At 34.4% G+C, this 21,367-nt stretch overlaps 1 protein-coding gene across 2 annotated transcripts in view; it reads left to right on the forward strand.

Moving 5' to 3' along the window:
- norpA (no receptor potential A) overlaps positions 1-21,367 on the forward strand; it is a 113,180-nt gene that overhangs the window by 13,264 nt on the left and 78,549 nt on the right. The gene's annotated exons all lie outside the window — the stretch shown is intronic.

Here is a 21,367-nt window from a genome sequence, read left to right on the forward strand (position 1 = left end):
ACAGTCTATCCTAAGCTAAATAAAAATGCTACTATCTAAAGGAAATTCTATTTAAATATGCCTTACGCAAATATCGTAAATCCTTTTACTGGCACAAACAATATATTATGTATGAAAAAGAGAATATTTCAATTAGAGAAAAGTAATTTATTGTACATAGAGATCAAAGATTGAGAAAGGATAATGGAAAAGTTTGCAATTGAAAATAAGTTATAAATAGACTTTCTTGTTAAATATATGTTTGGTTAAAGTAGGGCCTTGAAGAACTTGCATATCCTTTTTTATAATTGAGGTTTTGTTCCGTTTATTTGGCGTTCATGGAACTGTAAAGTACTCTACAACTTCCTTAGCCAATGTCTGAAATATTCTTATATTATATTAAGTTAAAAATATCATGTCCGTTATACCCGAAGTAGTAGGTAGAGGTGTATGACATACACCCACGTTTCACCATTAACAATGTTAGTTCAATGATTAAGGGGTCGAGCCTATTGCCATTTACCGGGCACGTTAGCCCTCTTATTCATAAAAATACATGAAGTTATGAAAGGCTTATAAAGAGTTTTGTTTTATTCACTCCTTAGCGAAATGAAAAAGAGAAAACATATTTTAGTAATTCTTTAACTATAATAGGTTTATAGTGTGTTTATGAATAAGAGGGTAACAATCAACTACTGAGAAATACTCTTATATAAATTTCAAAATACTCATCTATTAACCCGTGAATCGACGTCATGACCAGCATGTATGCATGTGTAGTTTTCTCATATTTCAGAACAAATTCTTTTAATATAGGTATTTTAAATAAGTATACTCTCACAAAACGAGAATTACAACGCATATGACGTCACGGTCTCGTGTGGGCGTCACAAAGCTAATTCCTACCACATATTTCAGTAGCCCCAAACAATATTTATGAACTAAAATTAGTTCCCGACATTCTAACTACAGTTACTACTACAGCAAGTGACATTTTGAAGATTTATCGCTAATATGAAATAATCCAAGCTTGTTATTGAGTTTTTACTTCTTGTATATGAAAAAATATCTACCTATTATTATGAGTTTTCATAAACACGTAATTAATACGTCAGGCAGGCGGCCGGTAGTGAAAACATTAGCCAAATCTCTTCACAGTATATTTCTAAGCAAAAAAAAAGTTGAACCTACCCAACTTAGGCTAGATAAGCATAGGACAAAGAAGAAACAAATCAGTACCGAAACTAAAGTAGATCACAAATAATTCTGTAGGAACCAGTGAGAGGTCAGCCGCAGGACCGATGGCTTTCAGCTTCCCAACGAGCAATCGCTGAGAAGTTCTTAAAAGAAAAGCTCAGAAATGGCCTAACCCAAGATTTGATACCGAGACCGTTTGCGTAACAGTCGCATGCACTACCGACCGCGCCACAGAGGCAGTCCATAACAAAATTAAATATAAAATTATTAAAACGAAAAAAAAAACACAACCTGTATATCACATAATATATGTAACTGACATCAATAATAAAAACAAACCTAGCACACGTTACACTATGACGTCACAACTAACCGTTTACGATGACGTTCGTCCGCTAAGTCCTTACTACCAAAGGTACAGTAGCGGTAATAAACACGCGATAGTAAATCAATTGAGTATCACAATCAAAATTTTACTGTCCCACATATTTCGTTTTAGTTTAGTATCGGAAAATATTCGGCAAGTATTACAGAAATTTCTTGGTTTTATTATCATGATGTGTTTGGCTTGTTCCGTTCCTATTTGATGTGTCGTTAAATTATAATTTTAGTTTGTAATGTAATCTATGGAAATGCTTCTTGACCAAACATAAAAAATAAACAGTGTAACAGTATTTTTAAGCGCTATTACTATTACAGCATTATTATGTACTTTTTAGAGGTCAGTTTCAACAGGAGTTTCGCATTTATGCTGGTTTCTTTGGCGTCCACGACCGCATACAGACGTTCCCATATTTAACTTTTTATAAGGGATACTATTACTTGACTGCAAGAAACTTTTATTAATTTCGGAAACCCTTTAATTCAACAGCCATATCGATGAACAAAAAAATTTTGACCATTAGGCGTTGTAGTTCTTTTGTAAAACTAGCTACTGGCACATTACAAATCTAGTATAGCTCCTCCTTCATTGAAAACGCCTTAATAGAGCCAGCCCTAACAACTATAATTCTCCATACAATTGTAAACTTAAAACAAACAGTCCAGAAAACAATAAATAATTACATTTGTAATCCTTCGTACAGTACAAACTGCAACACGTGTAGCGAACCAGTTCAAATAATGTTACAACACAAATACGAAGCTGAAAGACAAACACTGCTTGTGGACTTACGGTCTTGCAGGTAATGCGAGCATTTACATATTGATATAGGCAAATACCGTTTCTTGGACGTACTTATGATCGTATATAGCATATAGAAAAGGTCTTTACAGTAAGTAGGGCTAAATAGGTAGAAAAATAATCAAACGACACCCAGTTACAATTTATTAAAACATGTAAAGGTTTAAAATGCATTTTTTTTTCTTAAAGCATTTATGAATACAATATCGGCAATTTTTCTTTTTGGATTATCTAATTTTACAAAAATAACAACCACAACCAAAAAAAAAAGATTTTCCTGAACCATAGTTTTTATTATTTATTCATCTATTTTCTAGCGTCGATACAAACAATTATGAATTACCTTCTTTCATTTTTATTCAGAATTTCTGAGAACTTGCCTTGTCTTGCAAATGTCAATAAGTTTGCGCTTCAGTGTCAAAGGCTGTGCAATCAATTAAATAGATTGCTTGCAGTTTTTCCGCAGGAACTTATTAAATAATTGACAAACAAACTTTATTAATTGATTTTTGACGTTTTTATTACTAGAACCGTTTTACAAACATGTCTTTAAAGCTATTAATCAGAAGAAAAGGAAATACTTACTTTTATTGATACTCTATTGTCGATATACGTACTAATAGTTACTTATAGTGATCGATTTCTCAGTAACTTGTATCAGTTACATAAAGTAGTTACACATGACAATCCTTAGATTTAAATAAAAAATAATAATTACTTTAAAATTTTCAACTAAATCATTTATATTCAGTAACAGCGCACTTTTCAGAAACTCTCATTAAAATTATTTCCCAACATATTCAGCGGAGTGTCATTATTTCAGTGAAAACAGCTAGATCGGTATGTAATATCCGACACTCGTAAAAGACAATAACCCAATTTTGTCGCTCTTTTCACTCAGAGACGGCCATAATAACCCCATTTCCTTATGTTTCCTTTTACTTTCACGGCAAATAGAAACTCTTGTGTTGTAAAAATGTATGAGCGTTGAACAATTCAATATGTTTGTGGTAATTTTTATGATAATTTGGTTGGTGATTATTATTAATAATGATATAATTCTTCGGAATACTAGGTATAGTATATAATAAAAATACAGAAGATTTAGACATGCTTGAATATCATTACGTTACACATGTAAAGTAACTAACACAGACACATTTTTTGCAGGCAGCCATCAGTAGATATGATATTGTAAAATTAATTTACAGTAAACTGAGTTTTATACATACCTACCTACTTTCTACTTCAGCGAGAAAATTATTCTAGCCACGCACTTGTATCTCTCGCATCGTACAAAAGATGTTTTCAACACGAAACAATGCAAAATGGCGTCGTTGTCAACGTTTTCCCGCCAACGCAGCCGCCATGACACTTCCCTTGAACACAAACTGTCAGACCGCATTGTCCTTTCGAAGCTCATTTAAAAGCAGACTCCACAAGTGGGTAGATAATAGTACATATATTATATAAAACACTTTTGTCGACTTCAATGGACTGGGTAGAGCATTTTCTTTTTGAATGCTGACGTAGATAGTGAATATTTTATAAGTAACTTCAGACCAAGAGCACTCTGATACGACTTTTAGTTGTAGCGAATGAAAGAAAAGAAATCAGAATTTCAGAAGAAGTGCCATTTGATGTGGGTGTGTAATATAAATAAAGAACAAGGGATACTAACGATCACAAAAAGCGACGTGGATGTACCGAGGGAAAGAAGGGTCAGCGATATAAAAAGATCACAAAGCACGCTTGGATGAACAAAGGATGTATGTACGGACATCGTAACGACACAAACACTGGTTCACTAACCCCCAGTTTCTGAGGTACATTTAACGGTAGTACTCAGAAACCGGAAGTTAATGATGTATCACGCTTTTTTAAACATCGGAAAATTAATATTGCTCGTTTTGGGAGTACACTCGTACTTTACTCGTATTTTCAAAGTTCATCCTTGCACTTGCCTTGCCTTTTGGATATTTTAATTACGCTTGCTTTAAATTCAATGAATGAAACTCCTTGTCACCATAATAGAAATCTCCATAGAAACGCCTGTTAAAGAAGTATTAGTAAGCTAAAGCCACGAAAATCCAACTTCACATCGCAGAACTCGAAGCTTTTAAAATGAAACAAAAAAAACATATTACCCAAATCTTTGAATAATTGCGATAAAGGAAGAACTTAAAAGTACTCAATGTAATATTCAAATCTCAAGTATATTATTCAATATCTTTCAAACAGTTAGACAGGATAATCTAAGATTTTCCCTTCACCCCATTTTAGCGAGTAATAATAAACGTGAGTTCCACCGTTGCGTAACAAGGCTTTCACAGAACCTCCTTCGATAACATATTGGTGTTTGAGATTGATGACGTCACGAATTGGAAGCCTGTCACCTTAATCATGAGACATTATATTTTGTGGCAAGAATTTAGGAAAAATTGACGATAATTTCATAATATTTTTCGTACATTTAGGTAAACGTTGCTGACATTTTGGTGTAGCTTAATTGACATGTTTAAGTAATGGAAATATTTATTGGTATTATATCGCCTTGGATCAATATTCCTGCCAATATTATAAATGTAGGTAGTTGGTCTGTCTGTCTATAATTAACTGATTTTAATGAAATTTTTAATGAACTTAACTGGAATTTTGGGACCATTCATAATTTTTTCAAATAACATTTAGACAGAAACGCATTTCTCGGGCTAGTGTTAGACTAACATTTTTGATGAATGAACCCAAACTGATTAACTTCTATAATTAAATGTGCTGAAAAATTATAAGAACACCTACTTCTTCAGAAGAAAAATACATGTTTTATTTGACTAACCATTCATTCACAATTTTCAAAACTATTATTTAAACAAAATTTTACATGAAATAATGTAATTTTGATAACATTTACAATGATGTGGGGCAGAATAACATAAAAGGTGACCGGCTTACAAACCCTTAGGGCGAATTCTCAAGCCCACGCTGTTAGTGGGCGTATTATAACAAACGACTAACTTAAACAACAGTTAAATGAATACTATAGACATTTTAATTGTATAGTCCCTTTTATAAAATAGCTGAAACAGAATACTATAATTATAACATCGCAAATTTTTAACAATTTTATTAAACACAGTCCTTAGGATTTTGCGTTGTGTATATTTAGTATTTTTTAATCCATGACTATCACACTGCAGGGTAAGGGTCTCCCGAACGAGGGAGAGATTAGACATTGAGTCCAAAGAGTAACAAAAATACATAATATTAGGCCTGTTATACCCAAACGTTTAGATAGATGTGTATGAAATACACGCTTAACAATGTTAGTCCTATGCAAAAAAGGGCAAAACTATTTAAAACAAATGATTATAATACAATAATAATATGTTACTATTATTAAACGTTACAATCACAAAAACTCTACATGTTAAATTGTTTTAGTTAGACATAAAATAGAGGCAAAAAGTAATCAGTTTTGCTTATTTTGTGGGAATAATCAAGTAAACTGAAACGACGGGTGGCTTAAATGTCACAGGATATTGTCGTTTCACCGCACCGTTGCATAGATAGGGTTGATTACAACAGGAAATTGTGTAAATGATCTACAGATTCCCCTTTCAGTAGCACCATTCTGTACAGTCGGTACTGTTGAGTATCGAGAATTTAACATTTAAAATGTACTGTAAAAATAGTTCCTCAGATGTCCGTTAGAGGCGCTAATTAGAATTTTTACGAAATTTCTCGGGTACTAGCCGGTTGTCAGTAGTCGATTTTCTACTAATATAAACTTTGATACTTGCAATAAGTATGGAACTTAATATGAGTGAAAAAGTCAAGTACTGTATAACTAATCCGAGTTGACACATTGTTTATTAGTAAAACAGAAATATAATACTATTACTATTCCTAAAGGTACAGAAAGTTACATTAAACTACCAAATACCTAATAATCGTCTGCACAAACTACTCTACCATCAAAATATTCGTATAACATCAGACGGAGCCCATAATAGACGATATAATAAATCCAATTACAACATAACGCGATAACATGAATATAACGCGGACATAATGGCGGTTAATATCGTTATACGTCATTTGTCGTCGCGTAACCTAAGTGTGTCACGATTACTTACGAGCGATATGTACAGCGTGATGTTTTTTTGGTTTTTGTATTTTTGTTTACCTAGTTTTTGCCTTTAACTTCGTGAAATGATTTTTTGGATTGAAATGTATGCTATGAGTTAATCTAGGTTATAAACTGTGTATAAATTTATGTTTTTTTTGTTGCGCCTCCCATGCATGTGGTCGTAGGTTCGCTCCCACGCCAACACACCAATGTCTTTTCGATATAACGAGTTTATTAGAAATAATTACAAGCCTCACCTCTACCTCATTCCGGGAGGAGACCCTTAAAACTATGATTCCTATCCCGTTCAAAATAGGCAGTTTAGTCAATCAATAAATAATAATATTTCCTTCCCAGTTCTATATCCGAATGCAAAGGAAAGTAATAAAGGATATTGTTCTACTTCCTGCTTTGAATGCAAGCCTTGAAGGCAGCCTTGTGGGATTATTGATGCATATCACAACATATTGATGGCTTCTGTCAACCTGAGCCTTTATAATGTGCAAGTGCATTGAATATGTAAGCGATGTTGAGGAGCTCGTGGCTTAGTTAACAACAGCCGAGCGGATCGATCTCTGAGATTAAGCCACGCATACCGAGGCTGTTCTTTGGATGGGTGACCATCTTATACATATCTAGTTCCTCCGTGTTTCGAAAGGCAAATTAAATTGTGGGTCCTGGCTGTCATTTTCGAAGATCTTTGACAATCGTTAACAGTAGTCAGGAGCTTGAAAGTCTGACAACCAGTCTTACCGAAGGGTATCGTTTTATAACCCGGGTAACTGGGTTGTGGAGGTCAGATAGACAGTCGCTCCATTTAAAACACTGGTATCTAGCTGCATCTGGTACATAGTTTGGAAGAAAGGCTAAGCTAAATATAATCATTATTATTTTTTATCAAATTTACTCCACTAACAAAATACTTAAAAATCTTCGATCAGATCACTTCTATAGGTGAAATGAAAATCCGATTTGAAGTTTTTTTAAGAGAAGTTCCAATAAACTATGTGTAAGATGAACAACTATGCCACTTGTTTAACCACTTACTACGAAAATACGCCTTGACACTAATAATTCAGAAATCCCTTCTTAAACCTCTTTACCTGTGGAATTTCCCTTCAAGAGCCAAGAGGAAAAGGCCCTTAACACTAAGCGATGTAAACAGAAGATTAGTATTCAACCGGGATTCGAACCTTCGACGAGACGTACATCATAATTTAGGCATTAGGTTTTCGTTCGAGAAATTTAGTTTGATTTTCAAATTCAAGGTTTTTGCCACGTGTAGGTATTATGTCGCTTTTGTGCTGGAAGTATAAGCAGAAAGCATAGTTTAAATTATACTGGAACTTAGTAACTGTATATCCACTACTCAAGACCTAACCCTTCCCTCATCACGAAAGGAGACCCTTGCCCAAAGTAGTACGACAGTAAAGATTTAATTATCTATCTTTCAATGCAATAATAAAATACTTGACAAAATTAGTTCATTCTGCGGGCTTATCACGTATCTCAGTTGACAGCTAGTGTACGTCAAATTGATAGTCATTATTCAGTACATTGCTGCTTTGACGTAACGTGCTAACCACAGTATTCTAAGGGAGAAAACAATGTACAGGGTAGTGACTTTCAAATATTTGACAACTGAGATACGTGATAGCCCCCCTGAATACACTAGGAGCGCTAATCAATTTTCAGTTCAAAAAACAGTTTTTTTTCCATATACCAAAGTAGCAAATAGTCGATATTCCGATCCAACAAATCAAGTAAAAAAATGTTTCCAGTCAACAACAGTTAAATACTATTACCAGAAAAAAATAACATTACTAACAAAACATACTTAGGCATAGAGTACTTGTAACTACGAAAACGTCGGTCCTTGAATTACCTCAGTTATTAATTAGAGCTATAACTTATAACTAGCAGACAATGGTATTAACTACAAGTTACAGCAGTCCACTTAGCAATAGTTTACTAACTAGTTACACTACTTGTTATAACGATATGTTGAGTATAACATACGGTGTTGGAACGTAGTTTAGTACCGTACGAGAATTCATATTTTGACTGTTTGAAATTGCAGATGTTTATTTTTCAATATATTTTATATAATTGAAGCCGCGTTTAATGATTCTTTATTTAGCCCTTTAGGGGTTGCTTTTTCCTGTTAGAAAATGTCCTTGTTTACAAACTATTGGTATGTCAAAGTTTGACCTGAACAGTACAACCGATTTCTTGTGAAAAAAGAAAAAGTTTACAGTAGCTAGCTACTCATTTTAATTTTACCTTCAATATAATTAGTAATTATAAGTATAGTAATTCCTTTACGCCTCTAGTCTCTACGTGTGGGGAGCCCAGACTTTACGTATAATTACCACTATTTAAAGAACGTACACACAAATCATTTTAATCCAATACTGGCTTTATGACTGATAACTAAAAAAACATAGGGTATAGATTTGTTACTTTTGAATACTAACCAAAAGTCTAGATGTTTCTTAAACATCTACGTCAAATGTCAAAATAGTTTCCCCACTTCCAAAAGCGTTGATTTACAAATAACTTTCTGATAAATTCGTTCAATCATTCACTCCTACGGGTGATGAACCAAACATTACATCGACCTCGTCCATAGGAAACGTATTTCAATAAAACACATGTTCAGAAGCTATTTTAAATATTATTTAATACATATTTATATTAAAACTCCGTGAATCAAGGCCGCAGCTAGAATAATGTGTGAAATTATTTATATCTTTATTGTAAACGAAATCTGGTTGAGGCAATAAATCTTGCTTTTTGGGAAAATTGTACAGCGGTTTACGGAGCAAGCCTAATGCCATCTATCGGGTACATTATTAAACTTTGAGTTGTATTTTTTTTCACGGTGAAGTTTATGAAATCAACAGAAAGTACTGTTTTTTTGACATTCATGGTAGTTATTGAATAAAATGTATCTTCTGTAGGACATAATAACAGCTTAACTTCGTTTTACTACCTTTAAAGTTAACTGGGATTTTAAAAGTGCTTGCAAATATGCCCTGACAAAACAAATACTCATATTCAAATATTTGCAAGCCCAAGTTGTTAACGAAATGTTTACCAAACGCAACTTTTTAGTAGGTATAATTTGAGGTTTACCAAATGAGAAGTTTACCATATGTGAAGTAGCCGTTTAAAAATAAATAAAACTCTTACTACTTATTGAATAGATAAACTACCACTAAATATACTCAGAAACCGGCCATTAATGCTTGATTATCTCCGCAAACACACATTGAACCGTAACTTCAATGGCTTTGAACGGCTATTATTGAGAACAGAAGGCTTCAACCGGGTCGTATTCACGTGTCGGCTTTGTGCTTGTATCATGATGTCCGAGTGTTTGCTTGAATGCTTTCAATACGTGTGCCGAGTCATGTGATGACTGGGAGGTTTGGTCATTTTGTGTGTAGTAATTTAGGTAGGCGATTTATATTATCTGGTTTTGGGATGTGTAGATTGAAAGGCGGTCTCCTAAAGTTATAGGTAAAATATATAATTATTAAGGAGAGTCAACAAAAAATAACGTAGGTCTGGGGTTCACGGGCTCTTGCTCTATATGTTTCACTAAAAAACTAAACTATTTCATGTTTCTATTGAAATAAAAAACGGTGCAGAATAACTTTCAATTATCCGGTATCATTTCTTAATAAGTAGCGAGCAAGAAACTTACAACTTTCTTACAAGATTTCATTCGATTTCCACACGGAACAATTACTTGTGCCATCTACAAATAATTGTTTCGGGTCTGGTTGTACTTTGTATCTGTTGTTTGTATGTCTGTAACAGTTTCCGCGACACCAGACTTAGTGTGGGAGAAAGGGCTAAGCCTCGAATCTCCACGCTGGCCAAGTGTGGATCGGGCATTTTCAACGCTTCATGAACTAAAAACCCTCATGGAGAAGCAATTTAGAGAGAGAAAAACAAACTTTAGCTTTGTCATATTAGTATAGAATGTATAAATGATATCCCAAAATAGAACCAATATATAAAGATATCCGTAACGCTACATATATTAGTGTCATCGGAGGTCATACCCTATTGTACGAAGTGATCAATTGATAGAAAGGTCATGTTGTACACACTGACATATTGATAGCAAATGACGTGTGCTTACGTAAATTGTGATTGAATGCAGATCAAATGATATCTATCGGCACAGCGTGTAGTATCAAACTGTATTGCTCACATAAGCAAGAAATATCAAACCGGATAAAAAGTTTGATCCCTTACTTAGAATAGTAAAAGATGGTTTTTTAAAATAACATAGCATCAAAATCAATAATAATCAAATTAGTTATTAATTAAGGTCAAATACTGACACTTATGATAGTCGTTACAATTACTGAAACTGCCACTAGCTCGGGAAGAGCTATCTGCCTTATGAGAAGAGTTAGCAAGAAACTCACGACCACTCTTTTCAATCGCCAACAGATTTACAATGTGGTTGATACAATAGTTGATCATGTGACAAGCTGATCTTTACATATTTCTAAGCTAAATTACATCTTAATTGGTTCAGTGGTTTAGCTGTAAAAGAAAGAGAGACTGACAGTAGTTAAATACTATAGTTATTTGTAGCGGAATACGCTAGATCACTGATCGAATTTTCGTACAAAATCTTTCTATAGCTACTTTTGTCGACAGTGGATATAATTAATCGAAATAGTAAGAAATCACTCCTCCAAACTAGTTCAATCTTTAATAAAGTAGTGAAATCAATACGAAAAAGCAGAAAGGGATATTCCTCTACTTGAAATTTCAACAAAATTGTCTAAAGATATTTTCCAAACTAAAAATCAAAGTCGGCTAAACCTCGTGAAAGGAGTAAATCATCTCTTAAAAGAAAACACTGAAACGTTAAGTAGATAATTAATGGTTGTTTTAATGGTTGCCACAACATCGTAAGATTCCGTGTAACGTGGGTGTCGTTACACAAATAGTCTTTTATAAGAAACATCTGTGAATGTAACAAATATTTACTCGACCGATCTTTCGTTACGTTTGCAGAGAGTTTTACATCACAAGATGACCTGTAGCACGATTCTTATCCACTATCGAATATCGAAAACCGGCTAGCTATCGACAAATTTTGTAGCGCGATTCTCTACAGTCGGTATGAGTATCGAGACTTTGACATTTAAAATGTACTTCAAAAATAGTTTCTATGGGGCCCGCTAGAGGCGCTGACTAGATTTCCATACAAAACTTCTCGAAATCTAGCTGTTTGCCAATGGTCGATACCTAATGGTAGAGAAACGAGCTACTGTAGGGTGCTTTCGCATACGTTTCTACCAAAAAAATATTATGTTCTTGCAGAAAACGTTTATTTGGTTGTCAAAAAATTCGATAGTTTATTGCAGTAGGAAATCAACACTACGTAGTCTAAAGTGTGAATATTGTTTGTTTTGTATTTAAAAATACTTGAAAAACATAAAAAAAAACTACTTCTAGATACGCGAGCAACATTTAATACTACTTGAAAACGATATTTTTGGGGATTCCACGAACGGAATCGATCATTGAATAAAAAAAATATCTGTAGCTCGATCATGTGGAAATCGAAAAAACTTGAGTGCAGCTATTTTTCGTGAAAAGCAAAATTATGATATTAAAATCTGCCGATCGTTTCGCAGTAAGTTTTATTATACAAAAGACTGTGAAAATTACTTCAAAAAATACTTCCAATACTCCAGAATTGGTAGTACACTGTATAGCTTTAAAATCTTAAAAATGGAGAGTTAAAAAAAAATCTCTTCCTAAAAAGTCAAATATCTGGGAAAGCCGGAAACACATTTAATGCATTAAAAGCAGCGGTCAAAATGCCAATTCTACTAAACGCTCTACAAAAAACTCGCATTTTTATCCTTAAAGTAAATAACATAAATCTAATAAGAGTTCTTGCACGCGGTTAGATCGTGGCTGGAAGGTAATCGCGTTATGGCCGCTAATGCTATTGCTGTAATGAGATTTTAAGGCTTTTTTGTACTTGAGAGCTTCTTAACGAGTAGATGTTGCAGTTATTCAGTTAATGTTACATTTTTTTTTTTTGTAATGGAGTGCCTTTTGCTGTTGAGAAAGTGTTGAATGGATTTTATTTGTGGGACGCGAGTTTTTCATTCATTGATGTTTGTTACTGTTTCATTCAAAAACTAATTTGAACGTATGTGGTGCAAAGGCAAAAGTAGTTTATAGCCTGTATACTTTTGTCTTGAAAATTTAGGGATTTTAATGGACTATAACACTCTCAAAATTATCTTATTTCGCACGATACCAGAGTCACTGTTCTGGGCATTTTTAAGTTTCAAAAAAATCATTCTTAAACCCTTAAAAAAAATTGAGTAAGGCTGCATTATATACCGGAGAAGTACGTAGTCTTCTATCAAATCAAAACTCAGGCGTAGCCTCGGGCATTAGTTAGTTGTAAACATTCCAGCCATCAGAATTTTACCTGGATTTATCAAGCCATTTAAACCTATATTGTAAATAGCAACTTGAGCAAAATAAAAAATACTTCACAGAATAAAACTCAGCGTCTCTCTACCATTATTCGCCGAGCAATTTCTCCCAAATAAGGGTCATGTAACAATATACTTTAATTAGTGGCCACAAGGGTCCATTGTTCTTTGCGCTGACGTCTTTTGTTAATGCCGAGTACACCTGTTGCCAAAGATCAAGTGTTTGTAAAGAAGGACACTTTTGTAAAAATAGACTGAAAGGAGCGTTTTAATGAACAGGTTTTTGTGAATTTGTTTATGAAATGCGATTAATGCTGTTTAGGTTTTTACTTTGTGTACCTACAGGTATCTGAACGGCTTACATCGCAAATGAAAATAACATTCCAAAACTGTTTTTTTCCATTGCCATTTAATTATTATTTCAGCTTGATAATAAATAAAACAGGACGCTATGTAAAGTTCAATAACCAATTAATCTACCCGGGAATCCAAATCATAACCTCGTACGGCACCCGCGCCTGTTTGAATAACAAACCGAAGCAAACCGTGTTCCAATTTTTATATAACTTCAACCAATACAATATATTTTAAAAACTAGCTTCTTTCCGCGACTTCGTCTACGTGAAAGGATATCCAGGGGTAAAAGATGCGTAAATCCAGATTGTTTATTTTTGTGTGTATTTCATCAAAATCCGTCTGCCGTCCGGCGTCCAGTAGTTTTATCGTAAAAAAGTAACACACACATTTTCACAAACTTTTTCATTTATTATATTAGTAGGGAATACTTAAAATAGAATGACAATGAAAACTTTCAACAGTACTTATTGAAGAGGTTTGTTCGAACATACGCACGTGGTGACACCACGTGGCCGCGCGCGTAGGCGTCGAGGACGTAGGCACAATACTTATGTAACTATTGTACCCTCTTGTGTGTTGATCACGTGGAACAAAAGAGGGTGATTTTAAGGGCTGGTTTTCTGCGTAATTTGAGCTTTTAATGTCCCCTAATTTGTTAGCAGACTGATAGAAACCTGCAAGGGATGCCTAATCCCTTTTAAAATGTCTAATAAACAATTTTTTCTTAATACTACTTGAAAACTCCCGCACTAAGAATTGCTCTTGTGTCGCGGGGACTTTTACAAACATACAAACAACGAACACAAAGCACAACCAGACCCGAAACAATTATTTGTAAATCAATTAGTTGTTCCGTGTGGGAATCGAACCCCGACGCAATGGTATCGGCGTGACGACCTAATCCACTGCGCCACGGAGGCAGTCAATTGTAGTTCTCTTCAGTTAAAAGATCTCCGGAATGCATAGATTTCCGATTCCCATAACGTTTGATGTGCTCACCGGTCACATCAGACAACGGTCACAGTTCAAGTGTGTTCTCACCGGTAAGTAAACGAGCTGTGGGTTAAGCAAACCTTGGCGCGATCATTCTATAGATGGGTGACCGCATAGTGGTATATGTGCTGAGCGTCTCAGTGCTTCGTATCAATTACGATAAGAGTCGTTAAGCCACTTTTAAGGTCTTCTGGCGGCTTAAACAACTTTGACCCTAGGTTGACCACTAACCATACGACAAGAAGACCATCAATACTTAATTATCTATTACCAAAACACACTCAAATAATAATCAATTCCAAACTGAATATATTATCAAATGATTTAGTAATGACGCCCTTAAATACTTAATACATGTATCTACTAAATCATTGATAATCCCTCGAAGGACGGGGCCGTGGTACACCGCGTGTTACGCATACATTGATAACTTAGAGGTCTAGAAGTTAGGTTTCAAATCAATGTCTAGTGTAAGTTAGGTTTCAAATCAATGATAGTATAGCTTAGGTATATATAATATGTTTTATGTTCGAATTGTTGTAAAAGAGGTTTAATAACGGTAAAGTTTTAAACTTTCAAAGAATTAGAAGTCCGAAATGTTTGTTTTTTTTTGTAACTTGAAATCACAATACATATATTAATATTTTTGGGCCGAGAGAATTATATTTTCTAATAATTATGTTTTTTTGAACGATCACATAGTTATCTATAACCATTTTGTAATAATATTGAGCAGTTAACATCCCTTTTCGCTTCTGATCTTCGCAACTAAGTTTAGAAGAGGCAGGTTTTCATTAACAAAAAAAAAAACTATTCAGAAAATGCATACATTTTAATATCAAATGGTGGTAGATGTTACAAAAAATCTTACTAATTCACATTAATTTATCAAAAGCCACGGTGACCTGAAATAGAACAACAGTGATAAATTGTTTCACCTGAAATAACTTTGAGATTCCTCTTTCTGTGCTGAAATAGTGAATTTTTCATACATTTTCAGCGACATTGTTCATAACTTAGTGCTTTGTGATTCATTTGGTATTTTGTACACAGTTCGCTTTGGTTTTGATAGTTTGTATGAAAAATAAGTTATTTCGAAGTAAGCTCGCTGCAAAAGTGCCTCTTGTGTCTAAGAGAACTTAATACAAGTATTGGTATAGTTTACGGCCCTAACTACCATACTTCTGGCAACCAGAAAATGTATAGAAAAAAGATTTTCGCTGACGTAATATACGAACCCAAAAACTCTGTACGGCCATCACATTCACTACTTCTGCGCCACAAGAAGATTCCATTACACTTTTTCGAATAAAAATACGGCCCAATGGTCTTTATAATAACGAAAGACCCGTACCCAGTACATTACTAAGCTTCCAAAAAAAACTGCAATAATATAACTTCCTTTTTGTAATCGGTTAAAAATAACCACAACTTTTGCACTTAATTTCTTCATTACCCGGAAAACTCGGACCAATTAAGATCTCAATACCCAAGGCTAACAAACTTGTGTCTGAGAGTAAAACTTGGCCATTAGCGACCGCAATCCATTAAGTGTTGGCAGTGTCCGCGGTGTCGGCGGTGTCCGAGAGCCGCGACACTTACTTGCCACTTGCCACTTAGAGCACAGTTCTTGGTTTTAGGCTTGTGGTATGCGCTGTTTGGCCACTAATGTAGTTTGGGATTAGATTATTGGTGTTTATTGTATTAGTTGTAAACTAATAGTTTTGCGGGTATTTATAGGGTTTCCTAACACTTTTTGTTTTGGAAAGGGGTTTCCTTAGCTAAATCGTTCGTAACTGCATTAGGATTCTTCCTAATAAAAGGTAAAGGAAACTGATTGGAAGTTAACTTCCAGGTAGTATTGAAAAAGATCAATTAATTTACACATTACTTCATATAATTATTTTATCGCGCTGTCGTTTTACAGGTTTCTAATTATTCAATTGGAATTTGCAATTGCAGTATACTACGATGCTATTATATTAAACCAATCCCGGACTTCGTACAATAAGGTCAAAATAATATGACTAATTACACAGCGAACAAGCTTTTAATTAACTGCATCTATTAACAGATATTTACTGCAAAAGTCGGTGCATTTTAGTAGTTATTTTATTTACGAAACTATACTACCGAGCGAAACATTCTGTCATTATGTATAAAGTTCACTATAAATTTAAATAGATAGAACACAGTTTTTCTTCCATTTTAAAGCATATATGTAATGTACCTATGAACGACAAAAAATAGGAAAATTCGATGCTTATGGTTGTTAAAAACCAACTAACACCTTCAAATATAGTTTTTAGATTGGACCTTTAAACCCAAAGCATAAAATTATGAACTTATCTGGAAGTTTTTTACAGTAGTATCTAACCAAAAAGCATTTTTATTAGAGGAACCCACTGCTGGACAAAGGTTTCTCCCAGACCACCCTATCAAAATTTGTCCAAAAAATCATACTAGTAGAAAAAAAAGTTCATTAAGAAAGTTAATTATAAATTTATAAGCAACACGGATGTTGTTCAACATAAGCTTAGTCTCTACACGATAAGTGATTGTTGATAAGAGCTCGGGTGCGCAATAGCATGTGCGCAGCGCGTCTATCTCTGCCGACCCCGCGATAACCTTAATGATGTATGTACCTGTGGTGGGTTATCTGTTTAACAATGATTACGGAGATAGCTATCTTTTAACGTAATTTGTGACGATGTTGTACGATCACCGTGGTCGGTACTGACTAAAATTTTCAACCATTAACATCAATGAAACCATGAATAAGAAATTAATGTAGAAAATCAACAAAAATAGTAATGTTTAGTAAGATTACATACTGATCTAATTAGATTATCAATAACTAATTATTTTTAATTATTTATTTTGCCTGGTTATTTTCTATTATTCTCATATATCGAAATAAAGATCGCTGATCTTTGTGTCTTGGATTGTACACGTAAATATACATCATTCATCTTCTAAATTAAATCAGTAGTTTTTGAGAAATTTTCGTCAGTATGAAATGAGTATTTTTTGTAAAAAAAACCGAACACACAAACATACATAAAATTGATTTCGAAAATACATCCTTCTTTTTTAAAGTCATTGAAAAATAAATTGTCCTTCGTTATATAACAAAGTAGAAAAATAAACGACTGTTCCCTCTGCTTATCCCAGTCAAGGCAAGCGCGTGATGTTTTACTTCGTACAGAGTAGTCTTCCTAGAACAGACAAAGTATATCGTTTTCATTGTTACAGTTTTCCTAGAATGTGTCCTTTGAAACGATTGTGTAGTGCTTGGTTTATGTTTACAAGTAAAGTAAGTACTACGGTACTTGATAGACGACACAGCGTAGCGTTCATGATGGTGAAGTTAAGCATCCTTGTGAAGGTCTGTTTTTGGATGGATAAGCGTTATAATATGAAATTGAAATTTTGAAATCACGAGAAAAATTACATTTTGTCTTGTGAACGTAAACGTTATTAATCCCAGAATCTCATAATCAAAAGTCATAATATCCCCCTCCAAAGTGGCCAGGTCAAGTACTTAATAAACTCAGAAAATGTCACACATAATTTCATTCTCCCAAAATGTTGCCAGACGTGAAAAATAGCCTAATTTTTAATCCAAGAAAATACGTTTTGAGCTGAAATCATTCATTTTACACAACGGGCACGTATTTAAACGATTTTCGACGAAAACGCTCGCAGAATTGTTAGAAGTAAATACATTTCAGGCCCTGAAGGAGCCGTGAAAATGGCGTTTTGAAAGTCAATTTAAAATGTAAGACGATGTATTTTTAAAGAGACTTAAGAGCCACTTTCTGAATGTGAGGAAGGTTCAACGGTTCTTTTTTTTTGGCGAAAGTTGTTTTTTAAATTGTTTTTAGTTTAGCCTGGCCTGTATAGATAGAGCTACATAATACGGTTTCTAATATGTATACTAAAAAATACGTCAGTACCCAAGTTGGGCATAAGCTTCCTCTTTTAATAAATGGCTTGCCTATGGTCTGTTACACCATAGCGGCCAATGTAGGCTGGGGTCAGAGAATTACCTCACCTGAACAGTGAACATGGATACTTTGCCTTGGAGCCAGTATAAGCCACACGTTAAAAGCGCCTTAATTGTTATTAATGCAAACCGTAGATGTGTGCTAATGAAAATCTTAACATATATTGCTAAGATTTTCTCTATCATAGTCATTATAGATGAAAGTGTTTTTGGAGTATGTTTGCCTCTTCAACCAAAAAACTGGTAAATATATTTTAATGAAATTTGGCACACAGGTAGTTTATAACCTAGATTAGAGAGATTATTTTTAACACTAGGAATCTTTTTATTTCAACAAAGCTTTCAAAGCTAGCCTTAAGTAAACATTGAACCAGATACTAACTTAAAGACGCTTAGTCATAAAATGAACTCAGAATTTGACCTCCAACAATTTAACTTTTCTTTTTAACTTTCAAAGACTTAACAAGGAAAAATCTAAACATCCTTTAGTGAACTTTTAACCGAGTTTAAATACGAGATCAGTTTCAAAAAGGATGTTTAAGAAGTCTTTACTTTGCATACTTTTTATACAGACTATGTGCACTACTACAGTTTCCTTGTATAAATATCTTTCAACCTGTCGGTTTAATCTATACTAATATAATATTACTAGCTGACCCGCGCAACTTCGCTTGCGTCACATAAGAGAGAATGGGTCAGAATTTCCAGTTTTTGTAACACTTTTTACTGTTACTCTACTCCTATTGGTCGTAGCGTGATGATATTAAATATGCTTTTTTCACGAAAAATATTCTCAAAATTATTTATATCTCTTCATATATCCGCCATTAAAACAGTTGCCATGACAACGGAATTTTGTTAATTCAATGTCATTAAAATATTGATTATTCGCGACTTCGTTCGCCACCTGAATTTTCCCGGGAAATGTGTAATTTTTCCGGGGTAAAAAGTAGCCTATGTCCTTTCTCGGGTATCAAAATACATCCATACCAAATTTCATGCAAATTGGTTCAGTAGTTTAGGCGTGATTGAGTAGCAGACAGACAGACAGACAGACAGACGGACAGACAGACAGACAGACAGACAGACAGAGTTACTTTCGCATTTATAATATTAGTATGGATAAAGCTGAAGAGTTTGTTTATTTGTTTGTTTGAACGCTCTAATCTCAGGAACTACTGGTCCGATTTGAAAAATTATTTCACTGTTAGATAGTCCATTTATCGAGGAAGGCTATAGGTCATATATCATCATGCTACGACCAATAGGAGCAGAGTACGAGTAAAAAATGTTACAAAAACGGGGAAAATGTTGACTCATTCTATCTTATGTGACCCAAGCGAAGTTGCGCGGCTAGTGATAGATAAAGAAGGACGATTACCACCATCGAATAGTCGTGATTAAAAAAAACTGCAAATTTCGATCAGCAGGTCAATTAGATGCGAGTAGCCGTAGTAGCCGAGTCTTTTGCTTTTGACGGGACACGTTACCAAACCCCGGTCTACTATTGGAAAATTCTCGCGTCACAGTTTTCGTTGCCATACTCCTCCGAAACGGCTTGACCGATTTTGATGATTTTTTTGTGCTTATCCGGTATCTATAAGAATCGGTCAACATCTATTTTTCATATCCCTAAGTGACAGTATTTTTTTTATTTATATGGCAGAACAACGTTTGCCGGGTCAGCTAGTATTATAATATAAATAAATATCAAAAGTATTCTACCCGTACCGTACCCAGGGAATCTTCTCTAGACCTCATGACCAGCAGACGGATACTCTACGCCACAGAGATAGTCAACTAGTATTAAGCCTGAGTACCTACTCATGATGTCTTTCTTTGTGGCCCCACACTAAGAGTCCAAGGGTCCGGCGAATAAGGTCAAAGACCCTAGATAACACGACACAATGCCAGGTGGCCCAATATCTCTAATTGAAGAGTAGTACCTAGTATTGAGGACCACTTTGATATAGTTGAGTTTGACACGCCAAGTTAAGGCGTAGTTTCAATGTAAATGTCAGTATTTTATTAGCGTTATAATACGATGATATATTGCTAGATAGTTCCTTATTATTAGAAAATACGAGTGGACAACTAAAGTCATAAAAATAGCACACAATAACAAACAAATTCCAACGTTTTTAAAAACTGAAAGTGAAAATTGTGATGCAATCTCGAAACGCTCCTAAAATTTTACTGAAAAGAGAAAGTTTGTACATCGAATAGGATAATATCAGCATTACATTTAAATTCCATTAGTTACTACTTTAATCCATCTATTACTGAGAATAAGGCTCAGTTTTACCACTTCTAAACATTTCAGTCAGCTTATCTATAGGCAGTTGCCTGAAATAAATGATTTTTATTAATTAATTTATTATCAGATGGAATTATGTCAGTTTTCTTAAGTCTCTATTCACTTTATTTAGCACTAGCTGACTCGCGCAACTTCGCTTGCGTCACATAAGAGAATCATAATTTTACCCGTTTTTGTAACATTTTTCACTGGAACTCTGCTCCTATTAGTCGTAGCGTGATGATATATAGCCTATAGCCTTCCTCGATAAATGGGCTATCTAACACTGAAAGAATTTTTCAAATCGGACCAGTAGTTCCCGAGATTAGCGCGTTCAAACAAACAAACAAACAAACAAACAAACAAACTCTTCAGCTTTATAATATTAGTATAGATAAGGGCTATCTGACACTAAAATAAACTGTAAAACTTGTCCGAAGCTTTCAAAATGCTGTAACTTTAAATCGTAGTTCACATATTGACTGTTAAAGATAAGATAGGTTCCTGGTTTCCGCGTGTGGCGGGTTCGAACCCCACCCGGGACAAATCTTTGTGTGACGAGGACGACTTTAAAATATAAGGTTACAGCTCAAAGTCCCTTAGTAAAGGGTACATTTTTGTCATTCCTCGAAATGGGTTCATTGGCCTGAACCCCAACTATTGATAGGCGGAAAACCCTCGAGATAGGAGTAAATAGGCCAGAGATAATTTATCAGACGACCCCTAA

The sequence above is a fragment of the Anticarsia gemmatalis genome, chromosome 12 (assembly GCF_050436995.1).
Source record: "Anticarsia gemmatalis isolate Benzon Research Colony breed Stoneville strain chromosome 12, ilAntGemm2 primary, whole genome shotgun sequence".
In the NCBI taxonomy this organism is placed as follows: Eukaryota; Metazoa; Arthropoda; class Insecta; order Lepidoptera; family Erebidae; genus Anticarsia; species Anticarsia gemmatalis.